Source organism: Phasianus colchicus, chromosome 18 (assembly GCF_987193195.1).
Source record: "Phasianus colchicus chromosome 18, bPhaCol1.hap1.1, whole genome shotgun sequence".
Lineage (NCBI taxonomy): Eukaryota > Metazoa > Chordata > Aves > Galliformes > Phasianidae > Phasianus > Phasianus colchicus.
The window spans coordinates 10,951,862-10,965,086 of record NC_143453.1 but is presented as its reverse complement, the minus strand read 5'-3'; the positions used below and the strand labels follow the sequence as shown (position 1 = coordinate 10,965,086).

At 42.8% G+C, this 13,225-nt stretch overlaps 1 protein-coding gene and 1 long non-coding RNA gene across 11 annotated transcripts in view; one reads left to right on the top strand and one right to left on the bottom strand.

Annotated features, from left to right (window-relative positions):
- GALNT9 (polypeptide N-acetylgalactosaminyltransferase 9) overlaps positions 1-13,225 on the top strand; it is a 439,027-nt gene that overhangs the window by 354,599 nt on the left and 71,203 nt on the right. The window lies entirely within an intron of this gene.
- LOC149915547 (uncharacterized) lies at positions 206-2,674 on the bottom strand. Its single transcript, XR_016458679.1, has 3 exons — positions 2,598-2,674; positions 1,030-1,088; positions 206-542 (listed from the first exon to the last, which is right to left on the bottom strand). It is a non-coding gene; the product is annotated as an uncharacterized LOC149915547 (long non-coding RNA).

Genomic DNA, 13,225 nt, shown 5'->3' with positions numbered 1-13,225 from the left:
TCTGGTGTGTGAAGGTTTTATTTTAGAGAAGCCAAACAAAAGCCTAATATGGCCCTTACTTTGCTGCCAAAGGAAGCTGCACCAGTGGGACTTCTCAGGTGAGGCCAACTGGCAGAAAGTACTCAAGGAAAAGTTCTTAATTTAGTTTTGTCTTTGGGAGTTATGGAACTAAGAGGATGAGGGAAGGACAGTGCATCCTGGAATTTCCTTGAATTGGAGAAGTGGATATTAAACGTAGGAGACTGAGCTGAACTGCCCAACCTAGAAAGCATGACACAATACACAGCAGTTCAACAAGTGACCAGGACCTGGCTTCTTCACACGAATAATTCAGCTTTAATAAAGAGACTTCAATCAGGATTCAGGAAAGATTTTTCTGCTTTTGCAGTTTATTGCAGTGAAATCTGTCCAATCTATTGACAGAGCTCCAAAACACACATAGGTTGGTGCTCTGGTAAGCTTGCAGTGAAGCATTTGCCAAAAGCTATTGAAATTCACAAGGTGCTTCAAGCGTTGGCATTCTGTGCAGAAAATGGTGCCACCTATCAGTGAGAAGGAGGAAACTGATAAGCAAAATGATTTGTTTGAACTGAAGAAACTGCTATTTTCATTGCAAGGGCGATGGTTTTCTACTAATGAGCAATTAGCGAGATGTTTGGCTTGTTCAGAATGGTTTTGGGAGAATGAGGTTCTGACCTGGCTGGCCACTGCCTGCTGCATGAGGGGGACTTGGCTACGCAAACATTGGATGTTCCCCTATTGCACACCATAAAGGTAGAGTTCTGAAGAATGTCTGTTGCCAGGGAGCAAAATGCAAGTCAGCCAGGTCAGCTGAGGTCCAAATCACCAAAGTTAGTAGTTACTTTTTTTGTAAATCTGAATCTGAAGAGATTTTGATTGAAATATATGTATAAATATACCTTATTATATGGTGTAGGTCATTCTGAGTTGCTCTCCAGAGCAGAATGTAGGCTTGTAAGTGATTCATTTCTCCATCCCTGTAAGCATTCAGCTTTTACAGCTTCTTACCTGTATCTAAGTCCACTGGAGAAAGTTTGTCTTAGAGAAGTCTTCATGCACTGAGATTTCTGTCTTACAGAAAGAAGCATACAAGGGCTGAATTTTCCACAAGCTATATTCTGTACTGTATGTACCATTAATTAAGAGACCTTTCAAAAAAATCCTCCTTCTTTTATTCATGCGCTTGTGAAATCTGATTCCAGGCTAAGATTCAGATTTACTCCATGTGTATATATCAGAGATCTCATAGAACTTCTGTGTAGCAGAAGTATACAGCAACCAAACAGTAAAAGGGCATCAGCACCATCATAAAAGTGAAAAAAAGAGAAGAAAAGCAAAGAGTGAGTGGATTTTAAGCTAGTTTTAACATGTTTTTATGGTCTGCACCTCTGGCATCCTTCCCTCCCTTCCACAAGGTGAGGATCTTGCAGCCAGAACTCACTTCTGTTGCAGTGATGTTTTGTTGTGCCATGGTAAGGTACACAGAAAAGCTTTGCCAAAATCTTTGTTACATGAAAGCAATGAAGTAACTCAGCTCTCAGTTGTGGAACCCAGGCTTACACAGGAGAGCATGAAGGACTCCCTTTGTAGCTCATGGACAGGGAAATGCAGGATGCTGTTCTCTGTAGGGTATGCAATCTGAAACAATTTTATCGGGACTGCTAGGCAGAAATCTTAGTAAGTTGGAATTAAATAACTTGGTGTTTCTATCTTGGAGGCAAAAAAAAAAAAAAAAAAAAAAAAGTGCATTTAAAAAATCACCATATGCACAGTAAGTGGCAGTTAGTAATTAAATTCTCACAGCATCTTTTCACAGCGCCGGGCAGAGCATATTGGCTTAGCGTGGCCTGGTTGTCGACTCTGAACCAAAATGATTTCTAACAGCAATCAAATACATTTTGAGACATGCTCATAAAAACGCTCGCTCAGAGGCTCAAAGCAATAATGATTCATGTATTAGCAAATGAACCTGTCCTCTGCAAGCTAGCCCTGAAATGTAATAAGGGATCGGTCCAAAGTAAGAAGGAAGTGTATTTATTAAGATGCTGAGAGGTAATATTTTGTAATGGAAGTTTTGGGTGACATCTATTCCTCATCAGTGGAGTAGCTCTGGATTGAGGTTTGGATCGGTCTCTGGAAGCCCTGTTCCATCATGGATGCCTCCATCAAATCTGTATCCATTGAGGGATGCAGGTAATGCAATGGCCAGCAGCATCCCTGTCACCGGGCAGCACCAGGAGAGGTTCTCCAGTCAGTGTACAAAAAAGAAATTATGCTCCATTTTATCCCACTGGTTTTAATTCTTTGCTGGAGGCCGTTCAGCTAACCGGCATTTAGAAATGGAGGGATAAAGGGAGCAGAGCTCAGCTTCCAGGCATCGCAGAGCTGTGATCTTTCCATGCACGAGGCACGAAAGCCACTGATCTCCTGGTGAGGAGCAGCTGTGGCTGCACACACCCTGCGGCTGCCGCCATTTGCCAACCAATTGCTCTCGGCTGCACGACAGGCTGAAGCACCAGAGCACGCCTTGCAGTGAGCACTCTGTAGCTCAAAAGCATTGAGAGCTCTTCCCTCACCGTGGAGGGGTTCTGTGAGCACGCAGGGCGGCACTGTGCTGACTCCATCCCACCGAAGGTAAGCTGCCAGCAGCGAGGCGTGGGATCCCCTGAGGGCGGGCTCGCCGTGTGTGGCGGCCGCCATCTTGCAGTGCTGCCACCTCGTGGGGAGCGGGTGCAGCTGCTGAAGAAGCTTCTGGAAGGGGAGTGAGGGATAGCAGGAAGGAGCCGTCTCCGGCGGGATGGGAGGAGAAACACGTGCAGCCTGGTGGGAGCAGAGTCTGTATTTCTGGCTGGTACCGTGAGGAAACCCTAGCTTTGTCACAGTGTGCTTTGGAAGGGCTGAGAAACTGCAGCCCTTCCCAGGTCTTCAGTGCTGTTTTCAAGTGCTGTGGTGTAGGAGGCAGAAAAATCGGGTGCGCTCCTTTGTTTTTTTGCTGCATCTTCCCTGCAGTGTGTGTGCTAGAGCTGTCTGTAGACACTTTCTGCACTTAGTTCACTTTCCTGGCACACAGGTGTGTCTGTTTGCCTCTGCAGGCTGCTTGTGCCTTATGTGCTGGGTCCCTCTCGCCCCCTGCGGTACCACCCGTGTTCTCCAGGTGCTTTTGATGCAAGGCAGCGTTGAGTCCAAACTTCAGGAAAAATAATAATTTCTTCCCCCAAAAAAGAGCACAAAAAAAAAAAAAAAAAAAAAAAGCATTTGTGGTGCTTTCAAGCTGGGAGGCAGTTAATAAGGCTGGCAGAGCCCGCAGTTCTCTCATGTGCAGCAGTGTCATGAGATCTGTGGTAGAGATGGGATCAGGATGAGGGGCAGCTCTCAGAACAGGCTGTCATGCCTCGAAAACCTCAAATTATGTACTAATTATCCACCTACACTGCCAGAGTATAAATAACCAATGACTTCAGCTTGCTGAGCTGAGGATAGTTCCTGCTGTAACAAGTCTGTAGGCTGCGTGGGGTTTTGTTGGTTTTTGCCAATGTGCTGGAGGTGCAGTGATCAGCAGTGGTTTTGTATACGTGGTATATGTACTGTTTTTCAGTGGTAAAAATGGTTAGTAAAAATGATCTAAAGGCAGTTCCCTATAAAATTGAATCAGTGCTTGGTGTTTTCCTTAATGCAGTTGGTTCCTTAACTGTTTCCACTCGCTTGTTCTGTAATGTTGCATTTAGTTGTGGGAGGGAGAAACAGATTCAGAAGAGCGGGCTTTGTCCTCACCTTGTCCTTGCAAGCCAAGGAAAGTGCTGACAAGAAGGCCCTTTCTGAGTCAGGGCATTAGAAGTGTTGCTCAGAGCTGTAAATTTCCAGGGCTGTCATCAGAGGATACCAAACCAGAGTATGCTCATGTACGGGAGCAAAAAATAATGCCAGAAAGGTTTTTAAGGTGAACTGAGACTGCTGTAGAGCAAGGAACTGTAAAATAATCAATCCAGATGTTTTGACTGCTGCAAGCTTTCTTTCTGGAGGAGAGGTTTTGACCCACTATCCTTCAAGTATGCTCAGTTTTCACTATGCCTGACACTAGCATCTCTTATAGCCTTAGCTTTACTTCAGTGATACCAGTTAAAAAAAAAAAAAAGAAATTCTCCCTTGTTGAAGCTAGAGAGACTTTTTACAACTATTGCAATTCTTAGTAGTCATTTTCTATAAAAATATTCTATGGCAAAAAATGTTAAAAAAAAACTATATGGTTTGCAAACATGGTAATATTATCATTTTTAATCACAATTTTCCATCAAATGAAGGCAGTGCTCAGTACCTAGAAAATAGTGAAATCTGTTGCAAAGTGGCTGCCACGCTTCAAGTGAGAATAGGAAGCAGTGCAGCTTGGATTCACTGCCAAGTTGTTCCTGCTGTATTAATAAACCCCTCAGTGCTCCCCTGCCTAACCCTGAAGCAGATCTCATTAGCTGGCACCTTTCACCAGATGAAGACAAAGGTTAAATCTCAGAACAGATGTGTGGGCCCACATGAAATTAATTCTGACCCTTTGCAGTCTGAGCTCTGTCCTTGGAGGCCTGGGGGAAGGGAACAGCAGCTTTGTCCCCTTCTTCCCAAGGACTGGAAGAGAGCTCTGGGTACTGATTCAGCAGTCTCTCCTGGTAGGGTTAGCATGGTGGCAGAGTTTCATAATCAACTCTAATTGCATGCTCCGTCTGAGCTTGGGAGCTCTTCTAATTTTTTAATGATATCTTCCTGTTTATAAATACACTTCAGGTGCTATAATGCTGTAGAATACTAATTCACTTGCATTAGTTATTGCTTTCCTTCTCTGAGACTGGAAACGAAACCTAAGTTGGAAGTGGAGTGTACAAAGATGGCTTTAATTAAATAATTTAGATATCTCTGATTCCCCCTTTAAACTTTAAGGTAGAACGTAAAGTGGAAGGTGGATGGGTGGAGGATGATAGGGTCTGTATGGCCCACCCAGCTCTATCAGTGTGCAGAAACTAGATTTTTTTTCTTTTTTCCCCCTCTTCTGGAAGCATTTAAAATGAGAGTTTCTTGTTTCTTTTTGTAAGTAAGTGTAGCAGAAATGCTGAGTCACAGCTTGAAGCAGTGATGGAGCACCTGGTGGGAAGGCAGGGCCAACTCAGGGGAGCTCAGGTGCAGGCAATGTACCTCAATGATTGGAAGGGGTGGAGCCAGGATCCAGCCCTTCCCAGACCTCATTTAAGGGTTGGCAGTGGAGGTGAGGGTATCTTGCTGGAGCTCATTATATGCCTGAGGTCTTCTAAAGGTAAGCAGCTTTTTGCCTTCATTTCTGTCTCCACAGTTGCTACATTTGGGCTTACCCTGATTTGCTGCAGCTGAAGACTTTGCTACCCCACTATTATCACTGTACTTTCCATCATATTACAGTGTTACAATAAGAAAAAGTAGATTTTCCTTTCTAAGTATTCTATGTTTGTTTTGCTGGAGTTTGATGTAGGGCTGTTGGTGGGACAGAAGTGTGGTAGTGTAAAGCAAAACTATGTTCTACCAAATATTATTTGGCAAGTATTATTATAGTTCGGGTGTTTGGATTCTCTTAATATTATTCACTGTTTTAATTGCTGTTATTTTTTTTAACAATATTGCTATTTTCTCCTAAGTTTTAACAGTGAAATTTTGAATCTTGTGCTCTGCTCCTGCTTGGGAGTAAATAGCATCTGTTGGGATGGTGGGGGGGTGGAAGGGGGGTGGTTCAGACCTTGGAAGCAGGGCAGTGGAAACAGCTGGCTCTAAGTGCTGGCTGTGCCCACAGGGTGAGCTTTGTCTGTGCTTCCTGTGTTTGGAGTCCTGGACTTGTGCTGTAAAGTGTTGGGAAAATGGCCCATGTGGGAAAACATTGACTTGTTTGCCCTTCAGTGGTAAACATTGCATGACTATCTGCTTGTCCTTTGAATTAAAGGAACAATCCAATATCTATTTTGGTTTTCTCTATCATGTGCCAGTATGACAAGCTCCGTCCTAGGCTTCATATGAAGCAAAATCCAGAGAGGCTTCTTCTATGCAGTGGATGACAAAAACCAGAGTAATATCTTCTGTGCTAAGCTCTTGTAGATACAGTTATGATTTTCCTTTTAATTAGGTAGTTAAGATGCTTTCAAAGCTGTTTATGCGGATAGAATTGCATACCTTGCACATGTTCCTTCTTACCATTAAGATCCCCTGGCCAAGTCCTGAAAGATGTGAGCTATGATGACTTGGAAATGTTTGTTTTGCCTGCTTGCCCATTTGTGAGCCAAGCTGCAAGCTCCTCACCTACAGACTCTCTTTGGAGCTTTTCAGAAATATATTGGCAGAACAGAAGCAAGGCTCAGCCTGCCAAACCTTGGTCTTAGCTGCAAGTTTTTTGTTTTGGTTTTTTTTTCCTTTAGGGGAGCCCTAATGATCTCCATGAGCAAAGTCAATGCAATTAAATGTGGGTTGTTTATTTCTTTTTCCCCTAGAGTATGGGCAGTCTGGTTAGTTGTGAATATGTTGTGCACATGGCTGTGCCCTCGCCCTTCTGCTCATGCTTCAACAGAGCTGGCTGCTTCTTGTGGCTGCTGCTTCCCCACAGACAGAAGTGATGCATGTGAATGATCAAATCCTGTGCAAACATCAAGTGCTGTGGAAGAGGTGTTGGTTGATGGAAGGCTGCTGGATCATGGGGAGGAGATGCTGTTTGTGGTTTTGTATGGAGGTAGTTATTGACCCAGATCCCAGGTACTGCCTGGTGACCTGTTTGCAGCAATCTGAAGGATGAGATCTGATTTGTTTCTTGCAAATCAGCCAGAGGAGAGAGGAGCCTGAAATGTATGTGGTGCTTCAGTCTTCCATTATGCAGCTCATTGCAGCAAAATTCTATTAAAGCAGAAATATTCAGAGTCTGTTTCCTCACTGTTATGAATTGGTTGCTTTGGCGGTACTGACTTATTGCCACTGTTACTGCAGTCCTTTTCTCATGACATACAGCAGCTGACAGAGGTGAAGCATGCATTGCATTGGTATAGCTGATGCATTTTATGGGGCTACCCACTATGTTCTAATTTCATGTCCACTCATCAGCTTTTTTTTTCCCTCTGGTGGCATCAGACTGGGGCTTGCTTTCCTGGATCCAGTCTGAGTTCCTCTATTGTTCTTAAGGGAGAAAAACTGGTAACATAAGCACAAACTTCTGGAGGAAATTCATTGCTCACCTGAGTGAGGCTTGGAATGTCTCTTGTAAGGTCTGAATTTTATTACACAGTTCTGTGTTAATGATTACCTCTGTAATTGTTGAACTCTGAAGTTGTGACTGAAGGAATTTGAATATTTTTGACTCTTTTTTTTGGGTGCTTGATATGTTTTGTGTTGTGATGTCCAGTAAATAAATGGATAAATCTGGCTCAGGAAATGCTCGAGGCAGAAGTCTGGCCAAGAAGCTCAATTCACCACTAAATGGTCTTGAGGAGAAAAACTGGATTATTTAATTTAAATTAACATGCCCAGTGCCTATCACACAGCATCCTGCCAGAGTTCAGAGTGACCACTTAATAGACGAGATGTGTGTCAGGTAGAAGACCTGAGTGTTAACTGAGGATTTTCCTGTAACCCCAAAGGATTCAGAATACTGTGCATGAATACACCTGTGGGAAGGTTCTGTGTTGAGGAGAGCAGAGTGCTGGAACTTGCCATCACCTGTGGCAATAGCTGGCCAAGCTCCAAGCTGTCTATTTACTGGTTGGTTAGCTTTATTTACTGCTTCCATCAACAGAGCATTTACAGCCCCTGGTTTGTTTGTTTCTTTGCTCTGATTGTTTTAAGTAAATGATGATGATTTCTCTGGTTGCAGTGGTGAGATGCTCAGGTCCCAGACCCACACCTGTGCTACTCCATGACCACAGCATGCTGGGCTGCCTGCATGCACGTTTCTGTAGCAGTGCACAGGAGCAGTCTGCCAGTGTTGAATTGGCTGCTGTGTTTGCAGTGCTGAACAGCAAGAAGCATTTATAGTTAATAATTGCATTTTATTATAAGGCTAGCAGTTACGGACTGTTTCTCCAGTACTGCCAAAGCTGGCCCATCTAATGAGAATGTATTGCCATGGCAACCGATGGCATTAGTATTTTTTATAAGAAGTAATTAAACTCTCCAAGTCAATTTGCCCTTACTTGTCAGATTAGGAAATAGAATGTTGTTTATTGCTTTCTGCTGAAGCTTTGTGGTAGTTGGAGGGCCAGCAGGACTGGAGCTGTGGAGGAGATAACAAGGCTGCAAGGCCTTTATTTTATGAATTATTCTTTTTCTAACATGTGACAAGTGTGGGAAGGCTGTGATGACTTGGGAGTGCTCCCATTCCAGTGGGAGATCCATAGGGTGCCTGCTGGGTGGGGACGTGTGGTTAAATATAGAGGCTTTGCTTTGTGAATAAACAAAAATATACAAAAGATCAAGTAGCTTTTGAGACATGTGCGTGAACACGATATGGAAAAACAACATTTGTCAGAAATGTAAGTAGAATGAGACAGCTATTCCTGTTTTAAGCTCTGTTTTGGTGCTGTCAGATCTGTTTACCAGCCCTCATATGCTGCAGAAGGTGAAGTCTGTTTCCAAGACATGCAGTGGCCTAAGAATTTAACAGAGGAAAGGGAGAACCGTGGCCAGCTCTGGTGACAGACAGGGCTCTGAAAAGTATCCAGCTCCCTTTGTTGCATGCTGCTCCAAACTTGGCTGCTCGGGTTGTTCTGTACTCAGTGTGAGCTTGGAGGGTGCTTGGAACAAACGGCCAGCCGTGCAGCAGGATGGGATGGGGCAGCCCATTTCCTGCTGCCTTTGGTTTTTGCTCAAATTTCCTGAGGTGCTGTTACTTATCCCTGTCAAACAAATCTTAAACTGCAGCTGTCAGCCATCACATCCTAAGAGGTTTACTTTGGCTGCCCTCCTCTTGTGCCCTGAGCTCAAAAGAGACTGAGCCTCTAGCAGAAGAAGAGGAAAAAGCACGTTAAGTGTTTTCACTTCGACCTGTGGAAGGGCTCTGCCTGATCAGCAGAGATGAAAGCAACCATCCGAGAAGATTCAGTTGTTCAAAGTGCCCCTTGCTTTTTGCTACTTTGTTGAACTAATATGAAAAGGGTATTTGATACTTTGTTTTGCTTTGGAAAACGGAATACTTACACAAAGATCTTTGGTGGCTGGCACTGGAAACAAATTTTATTTCAGGTTTGCTTTAATGCCAGATTTCAGTTTTTAACACAAAATGGAGTTGGCGCAAGACTGGACAAAGGGATCTGGCAAACATTCTTGGATATCCCCAGACTGTTAACATGAGGAAAGCTAAAAGAATAAAGCAATGGTAGCAGCTGCAGATAAAAAAATTATGCAAATAATTATGCAAATATGACAGCAGTGGGGAAATCCTAAGAAATCTATTGCATCTGTGCTTGTGGTGTCAGGACAGCAGAGATAGCTGCTAGGAAGTCACAGAGCATCTACTCAGTACTTTTGTGCAGAGGCTGTGGTAATGAAAGCCGCTCTCGCCAGAGAGTGATTTTTATATTTTTTTTTAAGATAAGCACGAAAGTAAGTTTGGAGTATTAATTTTCATTTTAATTATTTTTTATTTTTTCTGAGGACAATAAATTGGAGTGAGATGTTAGAAATGATCACTGCCTGGAATAGTTGGCAGTAAATCAGCTCACAGGTAGAGAGGGGCAGGTTCAGGGGCGGAATATATCAGGATTGAGTTTTGGCTCCTGGAATCACCGCTCAGTAGGGTCACTCCTTCCACCCAGCTCCCTTTTCCCTGCCTCCTTCGTGCAGTGACTCCTGCAGATAGAGCTCCAATTAATAAAACGTACCTTTATGTATGCATTATCATAATACAAAGGCTCAAGGGGCGAACAATCCCTTCATGCCTGAGCAAATTTAAAACTCATGATCCTCCCGGGATGCTTGCTGGGAAATGGAGAAAGGGAAGAAAGGGCATTGGAACACTTCTGCTGAATGATGGCTATCCTTTGCAAAGTGCTGTGAAGCTTGTTAGGGTCTGAGCGTTTATAGGAACCTTTCTGCTATTAGATCTTGTGAAATGACTGTAATTTAAAATGCTGGCTCTCTTAAATGGGAGATCTGCACTATGCTTTAAATAAATCATTCTCTTGAATGAGTCTGGGAAAAAATATGAATGTGATCACTGCAATAAGAGCGAACTACCAGAAATATTTAAATTTGCCAATATCTTTAAATGCAAAATACTGCTAATGTGAGGTTTGAGTGCACAAGTATGTGCTGCTCTGCTTTCACTGAGGGACATAGCTGCTGGCTGACTGTTGCTGTTAGGAGTAATCCTCCCTGGGTGGTGTTCGGGCTGTCTCACGTGCATACAAGGCTTGGGCACATCCCAGCTCATGCTGTACAGTTTCTATAGAAGGCAGCTGTCCAAGAAACTGTTAAAATCTGAATGAGGTGTAATGTCAGTCAGTTAAAGAGATGAGGGTGAGGGGAAAGTCAGTGGTCCAGTAATGTGCTAATGGCAGAGTTCTAATTAGTGATCAAAACGCTCCAACTTCCTATATCCATTGCCAAGTGCTCTTCAGTGTGCCAGAAGGGAGAACTGTGTGCCAGGATTTCACAATAACTTAGTGGTGTTGGAGGGTTTTTATGAGAGCACCTACCTCACGTGCACGTGTAATGCAAGTTGTTGTCCACTAGCCAGATTCAGTAGTGCTTTGCAGAAATAAGATTTAATTAATAATCTCCTGGAGTGCTAAAAGGGACAAATGAATGGGATCATCCCATCAATAAGTTCTTACAGCTTGGCCTTCTGAATGGAGACTGTAATGACTTCCAACTGCTGGAAGGGGTGCGGAGGGGCTGGGGGTGGTCAGAGCAGCATGAGATGCTTACACACAGTGCTCAGTGCCTGGCTCCCAGGAAGGTATGTAGTGCCAAAAAGAAAAGACAACAGACTTGGAACCCAATGCACTGAATGCCTGATAGTAATGCTTGATACAAATCCTTGTGTGTGATCAAGGCCTCAGCTCCATGTTAGGGATCACGTATTGAGTGAGGAACCAGCTGAGGTTTGTGTTCCAGTTTTCATTTTTAGTCTTTATCCAATTTTGCATGAACTTATTTGTAAAGATCCCAACTGAGTATGGGTGTGTTCTTGGTTTTACAGCTTGACTTCATGTAAGGTTTGTCTCCCTTCCCAGCACCTACACGTTCTTGGAAAGACATCGTTGTTTCGTAGTGACTTTATGCACATATTTATTTTTACCAACATGAGATATAAACTCCCATAGGGACCAATCTAATTAAGCTGACAATCTTGCTAAGTCATGTAGTTACTAGCTAGTAGATAAATAAAATGAACTCGGAGTTATTTGTTATTTGTTCTCAGCCTTTAATCACCCAGTAGTAATTTCATAATTAAATTAAAGTACTTAACCATTCTAATGCAAATTGACTGGCTTACAGTTCTTCCCTGAGTAAATTGTTGCAAATCTGGTACCCATGGTATCAACCTTATTCACTTACAGTTAATTTATCTTCATAATTGAGCTACTTTTTCTTTATTGCAGACCAAATGTCTGGTTGTTGGCTTGTTGGTTATTCTTTGGTGGGCTGTTGTTTTTCCTGTTAGAAGTTGGAAGTGCTTGAGACAAGAAGAGGAGCCAGGAAGGAAGCAGGTGACAGAAGCAGCCTGGTTTCTGTTGCTTGTTTAACAACATGCTAACAAGTGAATGGTAGAATGGTAGACACAAATTAGATTGCTAGAATCGAAGAGGAAAAATGAGTCCTTATCAGAGTGCATAATCCACTAAGAATTCCTTTGTCGTGGTTAAAAAGAATACAAAACTTGCCTGTACAGAGAACTGTCCTCATGAGGAAGGTTTTAATTCGGGAATCCGCTTGTGATTTAAGAGAATCTTTTAGCAAGTCTGTGTGTCACTTAAAAGTTTATTTGACTATGAAAATAATTACTGGGAAAAATGTGCCAAAGAAAGTGTGTGGATCCGTCTGTAACTGCACATTGCAAAGACTCTTGAATTTAGAAGTCAGGAATTAATTTCAGACAGAAGATGGCCTTCTTTGCTGGTTACCGCAAGGTAAGCGGATGTGCTACAAGCACTGGGACTCTGACAGTCAAGAAGTGAAAATGTAGCTTCCATGATGATGGCTAATTGTCTTCAGTCAGCATTTTGTAAACAGGTGCCCTTACTGTACAGGAGGACGGGAGGGGACAGAGCTTTTGCTGCTGCATAGCTTATAGCACTACTAAGAGCTTGTGTTTGCACAGAAGCCTTTGGGAATCATAGCAAAAGGTAATTTGTTTTTGTTTAGTTCATTATACTTAAATTTCTTCTCCTAGAAATAAAATAATGCAATATAAAGTACTTAAAAAAAAAAAGGCTTCCAGCTGTTTTTGAGGGACCTTTATCAACTACATAAGGGGGTGGGCTGTGGTTCTGGGTTGTAAGTTGGTGTAATTAGAAGAGGAGAGTCAGAGATCAACTTCTACCGGAATTAATTGGAAATTGTTCTAACTCTACAACAATAGTCAAATCTCAGAGAGAAAAAGATTGTCTTCCTTCTTTTGTACTGTAATACTTGTCTGCTGTACATTCTGCTGAACAACTTGGCCCAGGAGACTGTGGGCTGTAAGGATGAATGTACTGGGGGACTGATGGGGACAGGCTGCTGGTGTGAGGCTGTATTGGTCTTCTTTTGGTCCTGTGTTAGGTTGGCTCAGAATCTTCACAGTTTGTAACAAACTCTTCCCCAACAGGGATCCTTGCCACGTAATTGCTCAGTTACACTTATCTGTACTAAGACTGCAATGGCTGATCCCTGTAGATGCTTGGAATGAGATTTGGGGCTCTTTAGCAGCGTCTAGTATACCCTTACTTTTTAAACTTTTAGAGTCATAGCAAGTTAAGTTCTGGCCAGGTATGGTTGGAGCTCAAAGCACATAATGGCTTACTTGAAAGAGTTTTACTCAAGGTTAGAAATTAAGGTTACTGTCAAAGGCAGCTAATTGAATTGCAGGGCATGCTTCCCATTTAAGAAGCATCAGACATGCAAATCTTTCCACACTTATGCTTGCCACGTACTAACAATTAAAGCTTCTACCTGAAAACACCAGATAATTGTATTCATCTAAAGGGTGGAGAGGGGAAATCTTTCTTTTTGTGATATA